The sequence below is a fragment of the Culicoides brevitarsis genome, chromosome 2 (genome assembly GCF_036172545.1).
Source record: "Culicoides brevitarsis isolate CSIRO-B50_1 chromosome 2, AGI_CSIRO_Cbre_v1, whole genome shotgun sequence".
Lineage (NCBI taxonomy): Eukaryota > Metazoa > Arthropoda > Insecta > Diptera > Ceratopogonidae > Culicoides > Culicoides brevitarsis.
Window position 1 is genome coordinate 4,784,367 of NC_087086.1, and position 25,992 is coordinate 4,810,358.

At 22.7% G+C, this 25,992-nt stretch overlaps 1 protein-coding gene across 2 annotated transcripts in view; it reads right to left on the reverse strand.

Moving 5' to 3' along the window:
• Positions 1–15,168, reverse strand: part of LOC134830653 (neural-cadherin-like) — a 165,737-nt gene extending 150,569 nt beyond the window's left edge. For both annotated transcript variants that reach the window (XM_063844203.1, XM_063844202.1), the window contains exon 1: positions 15,032–15,168. The gene's annotated coding sequence lies outside the window, so the exon portion shown is untranslated. The remainder of the gene's footprint in view (positions 1–15,031) is intronic.
• Between the last annotated feature and the right edge of the window lie 10,824 nt (positions 15,169–25,992).

Sequence of the window (25,992 nt, forward strand, 5' to 3'; positions counted from 1 at the left end):
TAAAAAATAATTAAATAAAAGAATTAATAAAAAAAAGACTATTTTAGTGTAAAACTGCTTATAAAAAATATTTTATCTGCTGATCAAAATTTATTCTCAAGACTTTAAAGTAAAAAATTTAAGTCTCATGTTCAATAATTGCCAAAGCAGTCAACGTTCGTTAATCTTCAGTAAAACGAAATTTTTCTTTAAAATTGCTGTTCCATCAGTTTTTTCTTTCAAACACGAAAAAACATCGCATGACAGCAAATTTAATCACCAACCATGACAATCACTAAAATTTTTGATTAATTAACCAAATCCGTGTGATAAATAAAACATCGCAACATTTCGCAAAAATAAACAAAATTCACACACAAGGCACATGTTAATAACTTTCTATAATAAATGAGGAAAGTTTATAAATAATTATCATAATTTAGAAGCGATTACAAAACGTAGGATGGTAACTTGATGATTGACAAAGTGTTCGTCTCTCAAAAATCAAGCTTACTTTTCATTAGGATAAATAAATTGAAAAATATCAAATATTCAAGAGAGAAAATATTTTATTTATGTGTCAGTCGCATGATGATAAATTTTTCGACGGAAAAGACAAAAGTAAATTCATCATCGAAAATGACACACAAAACGACAAGATTAATACAAATGACGAGCATTTCTCATTCGTACAAATGTAATAAATTTACATTTTCTTCGTCTTTGGCAGTCGTCTGCCTCTTACGAATGCTGCGTTCTTGTTCCGTTGTTTATTCGAGACATTTTGGGGTGACAAATGTTTGCGTACGAACAAATTAAACACCTACGCCCCCCTTGATAATGGCATTAATTTCATACCGACACACACACAGAGAGAACAAAAGGCTGTCTGAAACGTGTTAATCTCTCAATTCAATTTTTTTTTTTCATTTTTGGGGCTTCGACATTTTTTTGTCTCCCATTTTTTTTTTTTTTTGTGAAAATTAAACTGAAAATAATTAATTAAATGAATGTTTATCTGTCGGGCTTCTTTTGTATTGTTGAATGTGGGTGCAAACGGAATAAAAACATTAATTTTGATTAAAATTAAAACGAGATAACCCCATTTTTTCTTGGAAAGTGTCTCGTTTATGACAATTTTTTTTTTGTTGTACAATCAACACTTGACCATCATCGGAGCAAATGATGACAATTTTCATCACATTTAACTGTTAATGGATGATAGGGATGATAATGTTCTTTGGGAAAATTAAACAATGAACATTTTTTTTTTGTGTAAACTCTTTTTTTTAATGTGAGAATTTTTTTCTTATCGGGATTTTATTGAAATTTTACAAAAGAAGATTCTTAAGAATTTTTTTTTATTTTCGTCTTCAGCATTTTAAAGTGTGTGAAAATTTTAAAACTTTCAAGAAAATCTTAAAAATTAAAAAAAAGGAAAATTTTTAAAAATTAAAAATATTTAAAAATAAAAAAAAAATATTTTTTTTTTAAATTAAAAAAAAATTAAAATTTAAAAAAAATTAAAAAAATTAAATAAATTAAAATAAATTAAATTTAATGCAAAATAAAAAAAATAATTTTTTAAAAATTAAACATTTAAAAAAAATAAAAAAATTAAAAAATTAAAAAAATTAAAAAAAAAAAAATAAAATTTAAAAATAAAAAATAATAATAAAAAAAGAATTTTAAAAAAATAAAAAAAAAAATAATTTAAAAAAAATAAAAAACTTAAAATTTAAGAAAATAAAACCATGAACATTTTTTTGTAAACTCTTATTTAATGCGAATTTTTTCTTATCAAGATTTCATTGAAATTTTAAGAATTTTTTTTTCTTTCAAAAAAAAAAAACAAAAAATATTCTCTGAAAATTTCAATGAGAGCCTGATAAGAAAATTCATGAGAAAAAAAGCATCAAAGGCGATTCCGGGAATCAGCGGAAAATTATGACGCTGATAAAGACGTAAATTCTCCCAAAATCCGCTTTTCTTCTCTCTCATTGTTCGCGTAGAAAAATGAAACGCCTTCAGGTTTTTTTGTAACGCCGTACAATTGGCGGATTAGACCTCGAATTCTCGCAAACAATTTTGATTTTATGTGAACATTTGTTATTATTTTGTCATTTTCTTGCCGATTTTCCGTATCCTCCGTCATTGCTTCGGGTATCGCCCTACCGCCCGATAATACAAAACAACCAACATTAACACCTAACACCTTTTTAAAGAGTTTTGGGTCGTTTTTTGGTCCTCTTTCTTTTCCGTTTTCTCCATTTTGCCTCGTTTTCTTGTCATATCAGTTTTTTTTTGCTTTTACAGAACCAGCATAATGAAGATTAAATTGAATTGAAGATTTTACGTTCATTTTTATTAACATTCAAGTACTTTTTCGAGCATGGACAAAGTTAACTCTTTTATGAGGGTCGATGCAAGATGTCACACGACAACACACGAAACGACGACGAAGAAGCAGGCGGAAAAGTAAACAAAATGAAAAGGATAAATTTAATGGAATAAATTGGAATGAGAATCCGTTTACATGGCATTATCAAAAAGGATAACACAACAACAACAACGGAGAAATAGACGTTTAACCTAAAATTGTCTCAGAACAGGTGAGTACAGTATCAAATGACGTTATTATAACAATCAACGAGCGATGAGTAAAGTTGTTATGCGACTCCTGGTTGTTTGTTGTGTCATGGCGCGCAGGTACATCATTACCAGGTTTAATTTAAAATCAAGAGATAATCTTTTGCTGTCGCATTGCCTCTCTCTTTCTCCTTTTCCCTCATGTGAAAACGAAAATTTCATTTCCTTTATCTATCACATTTCTGATGATGATGACTTGATGAGCTTTGCTCTTGATCTGATTTGCGATTTCTCTTTTTTTTCGTTTTTCGCATTTCAAAGGAAAAATATGAAAAGTTGGATAAATTTAAAAAATTTTAAAGTCAAAGAGAATATTAAAAAAATTAAAAATAAAAAAATTTTTTAATAATTTTACAACTTAAAAAATAAAATATTGAAATAAAATATTTTAAAATTCAAAAATATTTTTTTTATAGATAATAATTTAAAAAAAATTGAAAAATTTAAAAAAATAAATAAATTAAATTTAAATTATTTATAAAAAAAAAATAAAAATTAAATAAAGAAACTTAAAAATAAAATAAAAATATATTTTGTAAGATTTAATTATTATGAAAATTAAAAAAAAATAAATAAAAAAAATAAAAATTTTTAAATTAAAAAAAAAATTAAATTCAATATTTTAAGTAAAAATGAAAATAAATTAGAAAAACTCCTAAAAATTAAAAAAAAATATGACTCAGTTAAAATTTTTAAAAATTTTCTTTATATTATTTCAGATTAACTTTTTAATATTTTTTTTATAAAATCTTTTTCAAATTTTAAAAATTTTATAAAATCTTTTTCAAATTTTAAAAGTTTTAGAAAAATAAATTTTTTTGGTATGCAAAAAATTTAAATTTAAAGTTTTAAAAAATTAAAATTCTAAAAAAACTAAATTTTTAGAAAAATTTTTTAAAAACTTTAAATTTTAAATTAAAATATTTTTTTTGGTAAATTAAAAAAAATTATAAAATTCCTCGAAATTTCTCAAATTGTCAATTTCCAATCAGACTTTTGTCATCATCATGACGCATCAAACCTATATTTATTTCTGTAAATACAAATAAATTGCCGATTTATTTACGAATTTTCTAATAAATAGTCTCGTTCGTTCACTCTTCTCTTCAAACGATGTTCACGAAAAAAAAAATAAATAAAAAATACGAAGGGTACCAAAATTGGATTATCTCTTTCGCAGCGTAGCAGAGTTCCAATTTTTGTTGTCTTGATCCTGTTAAAAAACATTTATGTTTCTGGTCTCGAGCAATAAATTGTTTCTCTTTTGCCAGGCGCCTTTGCATTACCTAAATATATTTTATATGGGCATAAAATTTTGCACAACTCGCTCGTCGATGTTAAACGCAAACTTAACACCGAGAGATAAAAGGAAAGGGAACTAGGTAAAATAAATTTTGTAGGTTATGTTGTTGTTGCTCGGCTTAGGCAGCAAATAGCGTTAGAAAATATTATCAAGTTGATTATTTTATGTGAGCTCACGAGTATGGGGCGCGCTCGATGTTTAAAAAAAAAATCTGATAAACATTTAATTTTCTCCGGTACACAACAACACAAGCACGTTTCAATTTATTTTTTTCCCATCCACATTAAATTCATATGATTTGGGATACGTGCTCCATTTTTCGTTCCCGCGCACACCTATTATTATTATTATTTTTCATCTATTTATTTATTATGATTCAGCTGATAGACTACACCCCGCGTCGTCGTCGTCGTCGTGCGTTTCGCTTGTTGTTGTTGTTGTTAGCTGTCGGTGATTGTTTCCCCAATATTTTTATTATATTGGATTGCTTCCCTAACTTTTTTTTCCTCTCGTTCGCTCTCTTTTCATAAATGATAAAAATTGCTTTTCACGTGTTTTTTTTTTCGTCGAATGTAAGCGACAAAAAATTATAAAAAATATTCGTTGTCAAAAAAATAAATTGGAAAATTGAATAAAAATATTTTAATAATAAATAATGAAAAAAAGTGTATGTGCGCGTTAGCAACCTCTCTAAGATAATATTAATGTTATGTTAAATTAATGAAAATGTACGAAGAAAATATTGAGGTTAATTTATTCCATTTATTTTTTTCTTCTTTATAGAATTTTCTCGAGTTTTGAATCCTTTTTTTTTTTTGTTAAAATATAAAATTTGATGAACATGAAAATGTTTAATAAAATTGAATTAATTTATGAACTTGAAATTTATTAAATATTGAGTTGAAAAATAATTTTATTTGATCGTTTTTATTATTTTTTTTTAATTTAAATTTAATTTGATAAGTTATTAATTTTAATATAAATTTAATAATAAAATTTATGACATTTTTCAAAGAAAAATTAATTTTTATTAAATTGAAAAATAATTGTGTTAAAAAAAATTTAAAAAAAAAATAATTTTTCTTTGAAAAATGTTATAACTTTAATTATTAAATTTTTATTGAAATTAATAATTTCTTAAATTATTAATTACTTAAAAGTAAAAAAAATAATAAAAACGAATTAAAACTATTATTTTATTTTCTTAAAATAAATAAATTTGTAGCAGACAAAATTTGTATTAATTTTTTTAAAAAATTTTAATATTTTAAAAATCAATAATACTTCAATTAATTTTTCATTAAAATTTATAAATAAATTTAATATTTTTTTTTTCAATAAAAATTTTTTATTTAAATCCAATAAATAGAAATTAAATAAAAAATTGTAAAAAAATTAAAATATCTTTATAAAAATAAAAAAAAAATAAATTAAAATTTAATTATATAAATATTTAATTAATTAAATTATTTTTATTTACCATAAAACACTTATTTTTTAAATTCAATAAAAAGTAAAGAAAATTTAATTCATGATATTCGTGAAAATTTAATTTTTTTTTTAAAGAAAAAATTGTATAAAATATTACAAAAAAAAATAAATAAATAAAAATAATTAAAATTGAATTATATAAATAATTAATTATTTTATTCATTTATTTTTGAATTTCCATAAAAAAATATTATAAATGCAATAAATATAAATTAAATAAATTTCAGGAAAATTAAAAAAAATTACAAGAAAAAATTCTATAAAATATTAAAAATGTTTTTTAATTTAATTATTTTAATTTCCAATAAAATTCAAATTAAAGACAATAAATAAAAATTAAATAAAATTCACATGAAAATTTAATTTGAATTTATTTGTCATTTAATCCGAATTTTATTTATCACGAAAAAAAATACCTTTGCAAAACTGAATGTCTGACAGTTTTTCTACATTAATCTTCGAAATGGACGCCTCACTAATTCCCGTAATTCATTAATCACTAATTAATGCCATTATTATTTCCGTTTTTATTTTATTTTTGCTCCAATAGGCAATCACTGAATAATAAAGACCCAATCAGAATAATTTTTTTCGGAAGTCACAATTTTCCGCTGTGACACCGCCGTTAAGCGTTATCCTGTTTGTTATTAGAAAACAAATGATTACCACACACACGAAGCTTTATCTTATTTTCTATTTTTTTTTTGTTCGTAATCTCCTTCTGTTTTATTTTTTTTCTCTGTGCTAAAGTGCTTTAATCCGCAGAAAAAAAAACACATTTATAACAAAAGCTAATCAGAAGTTGCTTAGATTACGAGATAGGAGCGCATTTCATGAATTTTTATGCTTAATGAGTTTTTTTTTTCTTTTTCAACTCTTTGTGGCTGATCGGCATCAATAACAACAATAGTTTGTCAGTGATGCGAAGGAGATATGGATAAAAGTTCAGATGACAAACTTTTCGGTCACAAGACAAATTTTTATGTCTTAAATGCGTCATTTTACCACAAACTATGGGCAGCACGAGGAAAATTCATACGAAAGAAGAGAAGAAAAAAATCAATTTTATCAAAGCATTTTTTTTCTCTTTTTTTTCGAGTTTTTGTCGAAAAGAAGAAAATTCTTTTGCGTACGTTACACATTTTTTCACATTATTTATTATTTATAACAGACTCGTATTTGTGGCCTGTGTGGATGGTTTGTCAAAAGGATGGATGACGACGACGACAACTCGAACTTTTTTCTCGCATTGAAAAAATTTTCACGAAAAGTGTTGGATAAAATTTAGCATTTTTGCAGCAACTGCAAAGGATCACAAAAAAAGGACGTAAAATGACTGAATCCGTTAAATAACTTTAAATATGTGGCGTATCATCAGCAAAAGCAGCAGCAAGCAACCAAGAGACGATGAAACGATAAAACAGATGATCTTGTTCGTTAGTGGCGGAGAGGCGTTCACATCCTCTGTGTGTTTGTGTGGCGAAATGGCGGTTAAAATGATGATGAAAGTGTGCGTCAAAGCGAGCAAGTAAGCGATAATCATAGCAATGGATAGATAGATAGGCATATAGAGTAATCATCAGCTTTTTTTTTTGTTTTGCGACTTCAAGTTTGGATAAAAGTTCACCAAACTGTGTAATTGAAAAGGATTCGTATACTTGCTGCTGGATGAACAACATGCGAAGAGATGTGTTCGACGTAATTATGTAGGATGGTAAGGAATTTTTTGACATTTTTTTCTGTTTTTCGTAGACAAAGACAAGAGATCGGTCTTGTCTTATTTAATCTTACAACGATTTTTTTTTGCTGATTCCATCCGTTTTTATTTTTTGCTTTAACCCAAATTGCTTAAAAAAATAGAAAAATTGCTCTGAGCACTTCGTATTTTAACATTTTCTGAATTCCATCTTGATGTCTGTAATTTCGGCTAACATACTTGAATTAAAAATGTATCAGTGTTGTATAATGAAAATGAAAACTTGTAAAAATTATTATTAAACTTTAATATTTTTTATGTAAGTGATTGTTTTTTTTATTTTTTTAATTTAAAAATTATTGTTAATTATTTTTTTTTTATTAAAACTTTTATTTTTTTTTATTTTAAATTTTTAATATAAATAATTTTTTTTTAGATTTATTTTATTATATTAATTCATTTTTTTAATTTTTTTATTAAAATTTTTTGATTATTTTTTTTTATTTTAAATTTTTAATACTAATTTATTTTTTAAATTTATTATTAAAAAATTTATTATATTTTTCTTTATTTTAAATTTTTATTATTATTTTTTTTTCATTTTTTTATATTTTACTGTAATTTTAGAAAAAATAATTATTTTAAATTAAATATTTATTTATTTTATTTTTAACAAATAAATATTTTATTTTTTATTCTTTGATTTTTTTAATTTAAAAAATTTTGAATATTAAATGAAATTCATAAAAAATAAAATTTAGATATAAAAATTTTCTTTAACATTTTTATTTTAATTATTTATTTATTTTTTTAATTTTTTAGAAATGTTAGTGTATTGAAAAATATTTTAAATAAAAAATTAAAGTTCATTAAAAAAATAAATTTGACTATAATTAAATAAAAATTTTAAATAAAATTAAAAAAAAAATTAATAAATTTATTTAAATTTTTGAAATATATTTATTATTATTTTTATTTAAGAAGCAAAAAATATTATTTTAAAAAATTTTTCAATTTATTTTTTTTTTTGTATTTTTTAGATATCTACATCCCTGAATAAATTTGTTTTCGGTTTCATACCAACCAAAAAAATACAACATCACGCTAGCTTGCTGAACATTCAACAACAAGAACATCAACGAGACGCAATAATCATTATTACAGAGAACGATTCGCATTTTGTTTTTTTTTTATTATTTTTTTTCTTCGTACTCGATGATGACCTTAATCATGGTTCTAATCATGGCAGTCGAAATTTTCTGCGGAATCATCTTCGGTTTTTCTCGTTGATAGATGAACCTTGTCACGATGAAAAATTGTCATTTGTGACCTTTGTCTCAAACTCCCGTCGACAATTTCCTGGTTTTGCAATCAATCTCCTCTTTTTGACGCAAGACAATAACAAATAACATTTCCACACAAAAAGCGGAAATACGCATTGAAGAAAAGGGAAAAAGGCGTAAATCCCAACTAATTGCGTGCAGACATTACAACACCTGATCCTGATGATGCTCTTCTTTATCTGACGAGCATGTGTAGCAAATTTACTCGGGTAAAAAGAGCACAAAAGATGATTGTCTCGGCTTATATCAATAAAACGTTAATTCCCTTACTCGCTACATGGAACATTTTTGAAATCCTTTTTTTTTTCATGTGTTTTTGTCTGCGCCGTGCAATGCTTACAAATTTGATGCGAGAAGAAATTTTCGGCAGAATCCACGTGATTTCATGCGTATATGAGACGTGAACCGAACGCGAAAAGTAAGAAACGAAAGAAGTGAAATAACAATAATTTAAGGTAACACAATTGCTTGTGTGAAAGGTTGCTTATTATTCGTCTGTTCCCTCGTTTTTTTTTGCCGCATTTCGAAAATTTTATGAAAAAATATGATTTTATAACCGCATTTAAGTCTTTTTTCATAAAAATTAATAAAATTTTAATAAAAAGTTAAAGATCTTTGAGATCTAAAAAATGGCGGGAAAAAATTAACATAACCTAAAAATATTAAAGAACCTATTTTAAAGCAAAAATTGTTTTCTTACAACAAATTTGGCATATATTCTTTGAAATATAAAAAATATTTGCAAAATTTTAGACAATTCGTGAAAGATCTTAAAAAAGGCGGGAAAAAAATAATATAACCTTAAAATATTAAAAAGATTTTTTAAATTGCAAAATGGCTTTCTAACCAAATATTTAGCATTAATTCTTCAAAATTTAAAAAATATTTGTAAAATCTTTGAAAAATTTGGAAAGATCTAAAAAAGCGCGGGAAAAAGTACAAACATAACCTAAAAAATTAAACTAACCTCAAAATGGTTAGAAATGCGGTTATGTTTCCAATTTAACGGTAATTTATAAAACATCTTCATGAAAAAGTTTTTTTTTATGTAGAAAATTTTTCATTGAAGAAACCGTCGTTAAATGAATATAAAGGCTTCCACAAACAAACACTCCATAAGAAGAATGCTGTTAATTGGATCGATTAATGTGGTTATTTTGGTTTCACAAATTCATTATCGGGTGTTCGTTGCATAAGTAGCTAACACAAGAGCACATGTGTTGCGACAATTAGACTACATACGATGACGAGCCGGCAAGCTGTTACGAATTGTAACGATGGTATTTGAAGCCACAAAAGTAGCTTATATGTTGATGATATGTGGCTCTCTTTGTGTATAGATGTTTGCTTGTAATTAGGTTATTGATCCTCAGCGTATGATGTGCTGTTGTTGCTGGTTGTCTCTTATATAAATGGATGAGAGGAACGAGCAACGTTATCTATCAACGGATGCTTTTCAGTTTTCGCTTGAGATGATAGCGACTAATTTTGGAGTTTGTATGGCATGGCAATAATGCCGATGGAATGTAAATAATAATAATAATAATAATGGATTTGGAGAACAATACAAAATTTGAGCCATTTTGTAATTTTATTGAATAAATTTGGGAAATGAAATGGTTGTTATGGCGAGATAAATTTTGGATGATTTTATGATAGTTTTTTCCAATAAAATTGAAATAATTTTTTTATTAAAATTATTTAATTATTTTTTTCAGTAAGTTTAAATGTTTCTGATATGTTTGTTAATTTAAGTAAAAAAAAATAAAATAAACCAAAACATAAAAATTTAAAAATTTTTTAAAATAAAATCAAATTAAAATTTTTGAAATGTAGGTAATTAAATTATTTTAAATTAAATAAAAAAAATAATTTTTTAAAGTTAATTTTAAATAAATTTCAAAAATAATTAATTAAAAATATTTTTCATTTAAAATTAATTAAATACATTTAAAAAATAATAATTATTAATATTTTTTAATAAAAAAATAATTTTATAGACTTATTTATTTTTAAATTATTATTTATTAATTATTTTTAATTTTTAATTAGTTTAAAAAATATTTTTAATTTTCGAGAAAAACGTAAAAAAAAAATTAAATATTTAATATAAAAAAATAATAATTATTTGAAAAAAAATCAAATTCATTAAAATAAAATTTAAAAATTAATTTAATTAAAATAAATTCAAAAATTCAAACAAAAAAAAAATCATCCCATTTTGTCAGAAAACCATAAAATTTTAATTGCGTCCCATTAGAAAACCTAACTTCACCGCATCATAATTAGATATCTCTCTTTCCCATAAACCGCTTATACGATTAGTTACCGTTTTATGTGGGAATTAAATCTCGTATCATCTTCCCGCTTGATCCGATTATCTCTTGGACTTGATCATCACGAAAATAAACGAAACATGTAATTTACAAAAACTCTCATACCATCAAAAAAAAATTTTTTTTCGTGATTCGCGTTGATTGATAAAAAGAAAGTAAATTTACTCTCCCTTTTTTTAGCTAATATTTATTTTTGTGATTAACTCTTTGTTCGTATTTTCCATCATACGCCGAATTTGCGAATCATTTTTTCACTCATGTTCAAACAACGCGTCGCATGTCATGTTCCTAATCAATGTAAGCAGAAGAAGAACAGCTAAAGACTCCTTTCCTTTAGCAAATTACTTGTTTATTACTGTGCAAACAAGATTTTTTTTCATCATCATCATCCTCGTGTCTCGTTTCTAACCTTTTCTTTACTCAAAGAGTTGTCGGGCGATGTATATCATCCGAAAAATGAGATTTTTCCTTGCAAATAAGTGGTAAGTACGCGCATGGCATCCTTTCATGAATGAAAATTTCCAAGAAAAAAAAATTATTTGCTCAAAAAATGAATAGAGTCGAGTTTGAACAAAAATTTACATCAGTGATTAGTGATTAAAGTCACATTTTCCTTCTCCGAAAAGAGATGCGAGACACAAAAAACGCAGATATCCGTTCACAAAATATGCAAAATAAAATATTTTCATCATAACTTTTTTTTCATCCTTTTTTTCTCTTGTTAGTTTGTGAAAAAACTGATGAAAAAAGGTACATTAATAAAGTATTCTCAGGTTTTCTCCCAACTTTTCAACTTTTTTTCTTTCTCGTCGACTTCGTTTTCGTCATCATCCGAACAGAGACAAGAAAATATTTTTTTTTATGACAAAAAAACAAAAGAAGGAAAGAATTAAGTTTGAATTTTACATAGTTTGTGTCATTTCGTTCCATTTCTCGTAAAAAAAAAGTTTTACATTAAAAAATGTCATTTGCTTGTCCTTTCTTCAGCAGAAGAACACACAATATTGAATTCATGAAGGAAGATTTAATGTAAAAACTTTTCGCTCACATAAACTTTAAATGATGTGATGTAATAGTTGAGTTATTATTAGTTTTGCATCACAATGTTTTTGCTCGTGTTTTGTCTTGCTGCGTTCGTTTGAAACAAGAAAAAAAATATATCCAGCTGTTCCATTTTAAATATTTGATTTTGGCAACTTTTGGTGTTTCGAATCAACTTCGATCAGCGGAGTACGTGCCATTTTTCGCATGACTTACGCACAACAACTCATTTATCTTCATTTTCAAATTTTTTGCGTTGGTTCGATGTCGCAATGTGCCCAGTTGAAAATTATTTGGAAAAAAAAGAATTTAGTTAGAATCAATTTTAAATAATAATATTGTAAGCAGTAAAATAAATAATTATTTATTATTAAATTAATTAATAATATAAGTTAGTAAAAATTAATAAAATATTTAAAATTTATTTTAAAATAATTATATTAATTTTAGATAAATAAATTTTTCTTTTTTTTTAATAATTATTTTATATTTGATTTATTTTTTACGATTTTTTTTTAAATTCGTCATTTGAGTAATTTTTGTTTCATTTAATTAATTTTATTAATTAATAATAATTAATATTAATTATTATTATTTATTAATATTTTTTAATTTATTAATTAATTTTATTTATTTATTTATTTTTTAAATTTTATTTTTTTTATTCATTATTATAAATTTTAAATATAAGCAAATTTTTAAAATATTTGTTAAAATTCATATTTTTGCTTTTATTTTTGTTGTAATTAATATTTTTAATAATTTTATAATATAATATAATAATTTTTTTATATTTTTTAATTTGAAAAAATATTTTAATTTTTTTTAACATTAAAAATTAAATAAAAAATCTTTTTTTTTTATTAAAAATACGAACATTCAGCAAACATTATTTTCAAATAATATTTTCTGATCAATTAAAATTATTGAAAATTAAATTTCAAAAATAATTATTAAAAAATTAAAATTAACTTATATTTTTTTATAAATAAATTTTTAAAATTTAAAAAAAAAATTTTTTAATAATAATTTTTTAATTTTTTTTTATTTTTTAATTAAAATTAAATTTCTTTATAATTCTGTTGATAAATTTTGAATTATTTTTTTAAATATTTTTTTAATTAATTATTTTTTATTTTGATAATTTCAGATGTTTTTTTTTACAAATTTGCATAATTACCACAATTTTTCTAATTGGGCAGCATTTTTGTATAGAACATGTTACAAGATGCATGTTTTTAAAATAAAATAAAATAAAAAATATTTATAACGGATGATGATGTATACAAGATGCGAGCTATTATTTATTAATGTTGGCATCCGAGCTACGAACACAACAACAGACGACGACGATGATGAAAAATCACGCGAAAAGGATGCTGATGGGGAAAAAAATAAATAAATAAAGTATTCATAACAATATCAACGCACACAACAAAAGTTCAACTCGCTCGCTGGCATAACGAGAAAACGAGAGGACTGAGGACATGACAGTGTGATAAAACGATGGTATATTTATTATCATTGTTATTTGCGTTTTATTTGCCATCCATATCATAAATGTGTTGTCAAAGGATCGCGCAAAATGTCTTTCTTCCATTCTTTCTGCGTGCGAGCGACGACAACGACGTGCATTTGCGTAAAATTATATATTTGAATGTATATCAATATTTATCTTTATACGAAAAAGGATTTTCTTTTCTAATAATAAATACGAGGCTTTTTGTCACTCACTCACTTCGCATCGGTCGGAAGGAAATACGATACCCCATATAAGCTAAAATAATATTATTTTCACACCCAAAAAACGAGAAGAGATCGCTTTTTGTCATTTATATCGTTTGCTGAGCCCAAACGACGAAACTCCTTTGTACGAACGAATTTTTGCGTAACAATATCGTGTGTCAAAAGGAACACATAATGTGTTGAACATAGGAATATTCTGTGCGACGACGGTTTGTAATATGCAAAGAATATTTTGTAACTTATTCATTTATGCCATTGTTGTCGCTTTATTTTGCCGTGAGGCATACATTTACACGGCATGATGATGGAAAATAACAGAAATTGTTCAAATATTTCTGTATTGCTTTGAAAAGTACGTGAAATTGGACCTCATTTGATGAAGAACACAAATTGGTGAAAATTTCGTCGTTTTTAATGAAATAATAGAAAGTTTTGTAACATAAATTTTTTTTTTTAAATTTAATAAAATTTTTCTAAATTTTAATTTAAATTTTAAAAGTATTTTTTTTAATTAATTAAAATTAAAATAATTTAAAATTTATATTATATTTTTAATAAATTTAATTTATATTTATTAATATTTAATCAAATTTTTAAAAATATAAATTTTATTAATAAATTAAATAAAATTAATATTAAAATAATAATAATTATAAATAAAAAAATATTTTAAAATTTAGAAATTTTATTATTTTAAAATAAAAATAATTTTTATTTATTTGAAAATATTTTTTTATTTAAAATATTTAAATTTTAAATTAAAATTTTAATTAAAATTATTTAAATTCATTTTATTTTTTTTAATAATTTTTATTTCGAATATTTAAATTAAATATTAAAATTTAATTGAAAATATTTATTTTTATTTATATAAAAATTTTATTTTTTAATTATTTTTAGTTCAACAAATTCTTTATTAAAAATGCTTTAATAAAAAAATTAAATTTTAATAAAAATTTATAAAATAATAAAAATGCTTTTTAAAAAAAAAATATTTCAAGCACTTTTCAAAAAAAAATTTTTTTACCTTTAATAACATTTTCAAAACTACAATAATGAAATTAATTAAAATATTAAAAAATAAACTTTTCAGACATTTTTTTTTTTTGAATAATTAAAATGTAATTACAAAATTACGTCGAACTATATATGAATTTTAAATACAAAAAATAACAACTTTTTCATAGAAATGCATCTCACATCATTCCAATTTTTTTTCATATTTTAATGCAAAATAAAGTTACAATAATTTGTTGGTTAAACAATTTCAAGAGTGGACTCATAATTAATTATTTTTTTTAATGTTGACTAAAAAAAACTCTCAAAAACGTAAAGTACCGTAATGTTAAAAATTACTCAGGAAAAACTTAACTTTTTAATTAACTTTTGTAAATATATACATTTAAAAAAATAAAATAATTTGCTAAAAAAAAATTAAACAACTTACTTGTTTGTTTCACTTTTCAAAACTTTTTTTCTCTCTTACGAGAATTTTATTCTGCACCACAAATTTTCACTTTATATATCTTTTTTTTTTGTTTAATCATTAAATTCTCTTATATACTATTTTCACATGTATTTAGATTACTCGATTAAATAGAATTCCTTTTGGAAAATACAAGGAACAAGAAATAGTTGGATAGAAATTTAAATGAGAAAATTTTCCTCTTATATTTTTTTTTTTTGTTGTACGAGTCAATTTTCAATTAAATCGAGACTTACTTTCGGGTAGAAAATGAAAGAGATGTAGCACGAATTTAATCTTGGAAAATGTTATGTATTTTTTTTCTTGCTTTTTCGGAGAGAGAGTTGATAATAATGAAATTTCTGTCGTGTTTCTGTGTCTTGATCAAGTCAGATGATAGACATTTTTAGCATTCCATGACGTCTTATCTCGTTGGTTGGTGCTTATTTGTCCTTGTTACAATTTAATATTAATTTCATTCACTTTCAATTCTGCTCTTGTTGTCTGCCAAGAGCAACAAAATAACAGCAACGATGAGAAGAAGGAGATAAAATAAATGTTAGATATTTAATTTTATTTTATTTTATCCCACAAATATTTTGCTTCGTTCTCTTCTTGTGCACTCACTTTAATTTTTTACTTTGCTGGCTTTTATTGAGTATTGACCTTTGTAATTAATTCCTTTTATTATCTAATTTATTTATTTATTTATTCAGTAAGCAAAATTCTGCTTACTCACTTCTACGGTATCACTATTTGCATCAAAGATTTTCTCCGTAACAGATATTATTTATTTAATCGATTAAACACTTAAGTACACACTTTGCCTTCTTCTTCTTTAATATCATTAAAATACGACGACATATATATTTTATATATATTTTTTATAGGAAGAGAATTTTCGTTTTTTTTTTATACAAATATCATTAAATGTATTTTAAGTTAAGAATATCGAGATAAAGTAGCAAAAGATGTAGAGGAAAATCTTGTTTAACTTTAATTTCTGTTAATTTAAAATTTAACTTTGATTTCTTTTGGAATTTATTTCAATCGTTTCCTCGGCGAAAGTTTTCTTCCGTTGTTTTTACAAGCAATTTGTTTATTAATTTTGCATGTTTAATGTTATATCGATTGAAGTTGATAAATTATGTATATTTTTTGCGTTTCTGATGGTGTCTTGTTGAATTATAATTTTCTGAAATTGAAATAAAAAAAAATGTTTTTAATTATAATTAATTTTAATAAAGTTAATAATGTTAACGCCTGGTTGTTTAAAAAAATATTTTTGATGATGTTGTGAAAAATGTGTAAATAAATTGAATTAAATAAAATATTTCTGTTAATTAATTTGAACATTTTTCACACAATAAATTTGAGATTTCATCGTAAAATTTTCATGAAATAAATAAATTGTTACAGAGATGAGAGAATGTTCAAAGGAATGAAAGCATGAATTGATAAAGGATTTCAGGAAGATTAGCTTCTGACAAAAGAGTGAATTTAAATAAAAGGGCATTTTAGAAAACATGTGAATTTCATGAGAATTTTGTAAAATATTTACATATAATTTTGTTAAATTTGTTAAAATATTGAAAATTTTTATGTCTTAAATTTTTTTTTTAATTTTTGAAAGTAATTTATTTTGCTTAGTTAAAGTATTTAATTTAACTATTTTTTTAAAAATAAAATATTTAATTTATTATAAATGTTCATCATTTTTAAATATCATTGTATTAAAAAATATTACTTTAAAAAATAATAATAAAAAAAAACATTTTAAATATTTAAATTATTTTTTTTTTAAATTAAATTTTAAAAATCAAAAAAAAAAAAAAATAATAAACTATAAAATTTTAAATCAAATAAAATTTAAAATAACAATTACTTTTAATATTTAATAAATTTATTTTAAATAAATATATAAAATATTAATTTTTTTTTTCAAATATAAATTAATTATAATATAATATTAAAATAATTAAATAATTAAATAAATATTATTTAAAATTAATAAATAAAAAAAATTAATAAAAATTAAAACTAAAAATTTTTGTGTTTTTATTCGTAAAATAATTTGAGGAATTTAAAGAATAAAGACTTTTTTGTATAATTTGGATATAAAGATAAAAATAAATATTTATTTAAAAAAATATGTTTTAAATTTTTATTAAAATATTTTTATGTACAAAAAAATAAATTTACTGAAAACTTAATATTAAATTCACAAATAATCAAATTTTTCAGTAAATCATATCATTCAATAATAATATCGAGCAAAATTAATATTTAACTAAAATACGCTCAATTAAACATGAGTATAATATAATAACAATAATTAATTCAATAAATTAAATTCACTATAAAACTAACGTCACTCAAAATATTAAATTTTAATATTTTGATTTTTAATTTCATTTCAACTCACCTTGATTTATTTTTAAATCCAATTAATTTTTTTTTTATAATTTTATTTATTATCAAAATTTTAATTTAATTCTTCAATCAAAATTTTTTTTTCACTTTTTTATTTATTGTACGTAAAATACAAATTTTTATAACACACTTGAGATCCACGTAAAAATTACTTCTGACTTTTTATGTTTATTCCTTCAACTTTAGGGATTTTTTCCCGGTTTTCTTGATTTATTTTATGTTTGCACGTTTTGACTTTTTTTTTATTATTTTTATTTATTTATTAATTCTATCCACATATTGTACGCCGAAATGCGTGTGGGAGTAGGTCTGGCAGAAATCGTATCAAGGATAATGTAGTTATTATAACAAATAGGCCTTATAAATATTTTATGTATTAAATCAGAAATATAAAGCACGCACACGGAATTTTATTATTGTTGGTGCTTGATGTTTTTGTCGCTTTTCTTGACGTTGTTCGTTGTCGGGCAGTTGTTGCGGTTATTATTAGCAAAATTATTATTGTATGTTATATTCTCACATGGGAAATCCATCATTTTATTTTTTTTTTGTCTCACATATTTTTTTTTTTTGTTATTTATTTTTTTCGTGCGATGAACACGGAAGAATTTTCCTCTCAAATTCCTCACAATCACAATTTGATTCACTCAACTGCCTTCATAATACATTTATTTATTTATTTTATTCCGAGCAACATATGTGGGTGTGTGTTGAAAATTGCTCTTGAATGACATCTATTCATTTATTTATTTATTTTTTATGTATATCCTGTTGACAACAACAAAAAACTCGGAGAATTTCACTTTTCCCGAATTTTAAGGGCATCAATGCCTTTGACAACTTTCGGCATTTTTGTTGACAATTTTTTTTTATTTATTTTATTTTTTCCGCTTGATTTTTTCTTTTTTTCTCAAAAAATGCCTTTTTTCGATTTAAAAAATGTTTCGTTCAAATGACAGTCGACAATACACTGAATTAAAGATGCTGTATTAGGCCTACATTGATCATCATGTTTCTTCATCTATGACCGCTTTTTTGTGTCTACGTTACTACCGGGATTCATTTTTGGGTTTCGTGAAATATTTTCTGCGCATGTCTTCCGAACAGAATTCATCGAGGGACATTTTCAAGGGAAAAAATTGTTATACAAAAATTTTCCCCATGAAAATTGGAGAAAATGTTCATTTTTGAACTAAAAAAGTTCAAGAGGAGAAAATAAATAATTTTCAAAAAAAAAAAAAGTTTTAAGATGACCTAACAAGTTTCATGCAGTTTTTGTTACATTTTTTCCTTAAACAGTGTTCTCATGTACGAATAACATATAAATCACGCAACTTTTGCTCTTCTCGTGTTCAAGCACTTTTATTGTCCGAACGCAATAAATTTGTTGTCTCTTTGTGTGTGCATCGAATGAACTTTATTACTTTTTACAAAAAAAAAAAAAATTTTTTTCTTATTAAAAAAGTTCCCATATCTCATGAATTTCCGGGATATTTTTTAAAAAATCTTAAAAATTCAATTTAAAACTTTGTCTCCAACCAAAGTCAAATCTATTAATTGGAATTTCATTTTGTGACATTCCTAAGAAATATTTGGTTAGGAAACTTTGACCGACTTAAAGACCTGAGGCAACAAGATATGAATTAATGTTGTTCCAATATCCCATGATATGGAAATAAATATAAAGTTTTGCAACAAGAACCAAATTGTGGGAAAAAGTTTAAATTTTTTGATTGGAAAAATTAAGGAAATTTACTTTTTGACATGGAATATCAACAAAAGTTATGAATTTCTGATGAAAATGATTTCTTTTGTGACGTCAGAAAGGTGAAATTTGAAAAAATATTTTTTTTTATTATTTATATGAAATTAAATAAAATTATTTTATCTGAACAAGCTTATTAATTTAAATTTTTATTTAATAGTTTTTAATTTTTACTTTAATTATTTTTTTTAATTAATTAAATAATCTTTAATTTTATTTTGATTTTTAAAAATAAAATTATTTATTTAAAATTGTGTTGATTCTATTCCAAAAATTTATTAAAATAAATAAATTTTGATAAAAAATTTAAAAAAAATTAAAATAAAAATGATTGTTAATAATTAAAAAATTAATTATTTATTTATTATTAATTATTTTTATTATAATTATTTACCTATTTATTTTTAATTTATTTTTTTGAGATTAAATTATATTTAATTAAAACAATAATAAATAAAAATTATTTTAAAAAAATAATAACATCAATATTAATAAGTATAAAAAATTATTATTAAATTTAAAAAAAATAATAAAATTAAGAGTAAAAAAAATAAAAAATTATGTATAAATATATATTTTTTTTAAATTTTAATCAAATTTTTTTATCCTATTTTTTTATTTTTCATAAATATATTTTGTCAATATTCATGATATCCTTTACTTAAATATTAAAGGGCATATGAGATATTTTACATATCATGTGAAAAGTGCATTTATAAAATATTCTATATGCCCTTTATTTATCTTTGATAGTTTTCAACAACTTGTAGGATTAATTTAATCAACTGTTATTAGTTAAATTGTTCCTAAAATAGATATTTGTCCAAAAACAATATTTGTTTTAAAATCCTTTGAAACATCCAAAAAGTAAAATATAGGAACAACTTGAGTTCATAGCAGAAAAATATTTAAATTTTGTAGAATCCAGAAAATTTCATTTTAATTTTAAATATTAAACTTTAAACATAACTCGATTTTTGATTTCCTTTTGTAATAAAAATAAATTATTTTGTATTAAAATTTATTAAAAATTTATTTTTTTCGACCTTGTTACATTAAAATCAATTTTTTTTTTTGGAAATCTCTTTAGTCAGATTTTCGTAGAATCAAAAAAAAATCCCCGAAAATATTTCTGTGTAAGATACTTACCAAATATAATCCATTGAGAGTTATTTTGCCACATTGAATCACAATCGTCCTTCTTTCCGCTCACTCCATCCGCATTTTGCATGCCATATCATAAATTTTTCAATACACAAGTGTGTGTCGTGGCATCCTCTTCAACCACATTATTTATCCGCTTAACTATATCTTAAGACTTTTCTCGTATTTTTTTTTTATTATTACAAATGCGTACTTTTTTTATGAAACGCGACTGACTGAAGTATCGAACAAAAAAAAAATATTACAAACATCTGAACGACTCAAGTGCATTGCTTGAGTGAGTGAATGAGTGAGATACTTGCTTGGGATACAAATGACACAACATATTGCATTGCCAACTACAATTTTTCTTCAATAATCTTTTTAGCAGTCTCGGGTGCGAGTGCGGTAAGGAATCAGCAGTCGTACGGAAAGAAAAAATTGCAATTGCAAACGATATACTTTTTTATTCGTTTATAAGGAGAGTATTTATTTGTGGCATGGCGTCGTTAACATACACACCGTCGTTCCCGTCGTCGTGCATGGCAATTGTTGAAGAATTATAGTGCAGTAAATTTTAAGATGTTTGTAATAGTTTGTGTGCGACGCGATGCTGGATGGCACGCGGTTCCCTCAACAATACTAAGAAGGGAAGAAGAAGGAAAAAAACACATAAAACGACCATAGTTGTTATAATAATAAAATGCATTTAGTGGAATGGAAATAAAATTTTTAAAAAATAGATGAGAAAAATGGTTTTTTATGTGTGACAAGAAAGAGGGTCGGCTAGATAGATCGGGATACTCTATGAAGCTAAAAACAGTTAAATTAACATCTTTTTAAGATTTATATAAAATTTAAAAATTTTTTTGATTTTTTTTTTTTTAATTTTTAAATAATTCTTATTTAATTATTTAAGAATTATTTTTACCTTTAAAAGTGTTAAATTAACATCAAAGGAGCTAAATTGAAAATTTTTTAGGTTAATTTAACATTTTTTGAAGTTAAATTAAAACATAAAAAAAAATAAATATTTTAAGATGTTAATTTTTAGGTGTATTAAAAATCTTTTGATCTTCTTAAGATTTTTTTACAATTGAATATATTAAATTATCACCTAAACAGGTTAAAATAGCATTGAAAATGAATTTAAATTTTATTTTTAGCTATAATAACAATTTTTACTTAAAATGATTCAACTGATAATTGTAAAATAAATAATTTAAAAATAAATTGAAAATTAATTAAAATTATCTAATAATAAATTTAGATTTAAATATTTTTATTAAATAAAAATATAATTTTTAAAAAAATTAAAAATTGAACTTCAGAAGCGAAATTTATTCTCACAGAATATTTCTGAGATAGTAAATTTAGTTTTGAAGCTTTTCAATTTCTTTTTAATAATTTAATTTATTTTAAAATTGAATAATTTTTTTTTGACATCTTTGAATTTTAGCTTCAATTTTACAGTATAATAATTTTTTTAAATTTATGTAAAATTTTTTTTATTTTTATTAAAATAATTGTTTAAGTAAAAAAAAATCCTAAATAATATTATTTTTTTTTATTTTTGAAAATTTAATAAATTTAAATTAACAAATAATTCATTATTTATTTATTTATTTATTTTTTTTTTAAGCTTTTTAATTAATTTCGCCAATATTTTTTCAGATAATTTCAAAATAAAACATAAATTCAAAAGATTTCAAAATATTTTTTTAAATTTAATATTTTTTATTTTAAAATAAATTAAATTATCACTCATCAAATTTCATTAAAAAAATTAAAAATTTCACTAAAAATAATTAGAAAATTTTAATTATGAAAATGGAAGGTTAACTCAAACTCTTAAAATAAATTTAAATTTTTCTTTTTCAAGTAATTTACTAAAAAAATTATTAAAAAACAATTAAATCGAAAAAAATTAACCCCTTATAAAACCTCAATCGGTTAACTTTACTTCTTTTCGATTCCAAGAATGCCTTTTCTAAATACGCGACAAAGAAAACAAACACAGAACAAGGAAGACCCAAGTAACAAGAGGAAAAATGAAGAGAAAGAGAGCGATGTGGAAAAAAACAATGTTTATATAAATTTTAATAAAGTGCCATTTTTTATTCTTTACGAAGGATTACTTGTTTCTGGCAACGTTTCCTTCGTCATTTCTCTCGACTTTTTTTCCATCTTTCTTTGTTTTCCTTTCAAATCTGTAATAACTGGCAAAAGGTTGCATGATGAAAAGAATATGGCATTAAAGTTGGATTTCCTCGTGAATATATGATGCTGTTATAAACTTTTAAAGTTTTTTAATAGAAAATGCAAGAAAAGAAGATTAAAAAGTCATAAAGTACAGCAAAAAAAAAAAGTGATGTCATGTGACTTTCTGCTTTTGTCTGCTTCAAGCCTGACGGAAGACAATTAATTTCATTAAATAGCTAATAATAAGCAGTGTCCGCATCAAGATAAATTTCCTCTTGATTGCGCATTTTCTCGGTGTCTGCTAAAGATCAAATTTATGAATGTGTGTGCATTTTATCGTGCCGTCGAGCAGAGCGATAAGATTTTCGGAGAAGAAGCACACAGAGATATAATTTATGCGGTTATTTCAATAAAATTCTGCTTAAACGAACGGAGGCAAGGAATGCAAGACGTTACTATGCATCACATCACGCAAATTATGTGCGATAAGCCTTCTCATTCATGCATCGAACATACAATAAGGTTGAATGTGGTTGTGTGGGAGACATTTGATTGATATATGAATATTTTGATTTTCCTTCAGAAATTCGGAGAAGAAAGTTTGTCATAAAAGAAAATCGTTTTCTAACTCGAGATAGTTGAGAGATATTGGAAATGAGATTCAGGACAAATTTGAAGCAAATCAAAATTAATCCGTATAATTGGAGTTTTAGAGACATCTTAAAAGAGACAGATTAGGAGTGAATGATATATGTATCATTCAAATGGAGAAGATTTTGCATTTTAATGTGTTTTAATTAGAGATGAATGCTTTCAATTTGGATTTGTAGCCATTTGAAGATATTTATCGAATTTCATGATAAGAAAAGTAAAATTTTATTTAAATTTTTTTTTTTATTTTTAAAATTAAATTTAATTATTAATTTAAATATTTTTAAAAATTATTTATTATTTTTCTTAAAATTAGTTTAATTATTTATTTGTATTAAAAAAAAATATATTTTTACCTTAAAGCTAAAATTTTAGACAAAAAAAAAACATTTTAATGAATTTTTATAATATATTTAATTTTTTCAATTTTTTTTATATTTTAATTAAATTAAAAATTAATTTTTATTTACTATTAATTTTTTTTTATTTTTTTATGTTTTTCGGTATTTCTTAATTATTTTTATTTATAATAATTATATATTTTAATTATTTTATTAAATTTTTTAATAATTTTTATTTTTTTAATTATTTTATTATATATTTTAATTATTTTTATTTATTCATTTTTAAAATTAAAGATTTGTTAAGTTATGGGAGCTTAAAAATTAAAAATATTTTTTTTTAATAAAAATAATAAATAAATATAAAAAATAATAAAAATAAAATAACAATTTCAAAGGGTGTTAATAATTTTTAAAAATCTTTTTTCTATTTTTAATTAATTTAATAATTATTTATTTAATTTAATATTTTTTATAAAATATAAAAAATAAATTATATACTATTATATAATAAAAATATAAAAACCAAAATATATAAAAAAAATAAATTTATTAAATTTAAATTTATAAATATTTTTTTTTTTAATTTTTATTTATTCATTATTTTATTTTTGTCTTTTATTTATTTTTATTGAAGAAGCTTGAATAAAAATAAGTTGAATAAAAATTAAAGGCTAAAATTTTCAAATATTTTTTTGGTATTGAGAAAAAGGAAAATTACAAAGAGCTTCAACAAAATATTGTTAATTTATCTTCTTCCTTGCTTTATTTTTTTTTTGAATTCGAACTACTTGAATTAAAAAATTCTCATTTTTTGTCAAAAAATTTAACAATGAGGTCAGCAAAATTAAACATAAAATTTCAAAAATTAGGAAGGAAATTGAGTGTTTTGTGTTGTGTGGGATCGTAATCGTCTTCTGTATGCTTGGCGGTCTTCTATTTCAGCATCTGTGATTCCATGCAATCGTTGAAATCTGTTCATTTGCCCCAGCCAGCTCTCTTTCGGTCGTCCTCTTCTCGGTATTGTTAATTTATAAAAAAAAATATTAAAATCTAAAATAATAATAAAAAATAATTCAATATAATTAAAAAAAATAATTTTAAAATAAAAAAAAATAACAAAAAAAAAATTATTCATGTATTAATTTAATTTTCTATTTTTTTAAGTCTTTGTAATTAAATTAAAATCTTAAAACAAATTTAGCGTAAATAATTTTTTTTAAATTAAAAAATAAAAGTTTTTAAACCTTAACCAACCCCTTTTACAACACCTCGTTGCATTAATTTCTCATAAAAACTTGTTTCAACAGGTTTCTCCCAATACTTTGGGTTCGCATAAACAACAACAATGTATATCTGGACAACTATCATCCACTTTGCATCCATAAACAAATTTCGTTTGAATAGACTGGCAGGCAGGATAAAGTGCTTGTTTGTCGACCTGCATAATTGATGTACATTTTCAAAAGGAAGTATTTTGCCCATAAACACAAAAAGCCGTATAAACATTAAAAAACGAGGAGAAACTTCACGTCAATTTACAACACAATGCGGATGAAAGCACATCAACAGCAGCAACTGAACAAACTAACAAAGCCCGAACTATTTTTCAAGTAGCAGGCAAAAAAGTAAAAAATAAATTGAATTAGGATTAAAATGTATCAGCCTCCAATGAATTTACTTTGCCATTCAAATGCAGGGAACATTACACAAAATGTGAATATTTTATCATTTTATGTGATGTAAAATTTATTGTGCTTGAACAGAGTAAACTGCTAAGTAGATTTCGGTAAATTGATGTAATTTGGATGTTTCAATAATAATAACGAACGAATGAAAAAACTTCGAGACGAACAAAAATAATTTTGAAAAAGTTTTAAATATTTTGTAACATTTTGCAAGAAGAACAACTTTTTTTTCTTCTTTTTTTGATGTAAGCATAATAATGTCTGATAATAATGATGATTCTTGAACAAATTAACTTTTTCGATTCGACAAGACCAACTTGAAGTGATTTAATATTCTATTTGTAAAATGTTTTATTATTTATAACTTGCACGTTCGCATTCAATAAATTTTCCGAAAAGTTATTGTAACCATAATAATGCAAAATTATTTACAAAGGATTAGATTTATGTTTTATTGTTTTGCGAAATATACCTTACTCTGTGGATTAAAAAGAAATTTATTTGACTCTGAAATCTGAAATATTTAGTTATTTTATTTTTTTTAACTTTTCAAAAAATATTTAAAATAAAATTTAATTTAAAATTAAATTAAATTTAAATAATTAAATATTTTTCAAAAACATTTTTTTTTCAATAAAATAAAATTTTATTAAATTATTTATTTATTATTTTTTTAATTATTTTTAAATTAAGCAAAAAACTCAATAATTATTTAATAAT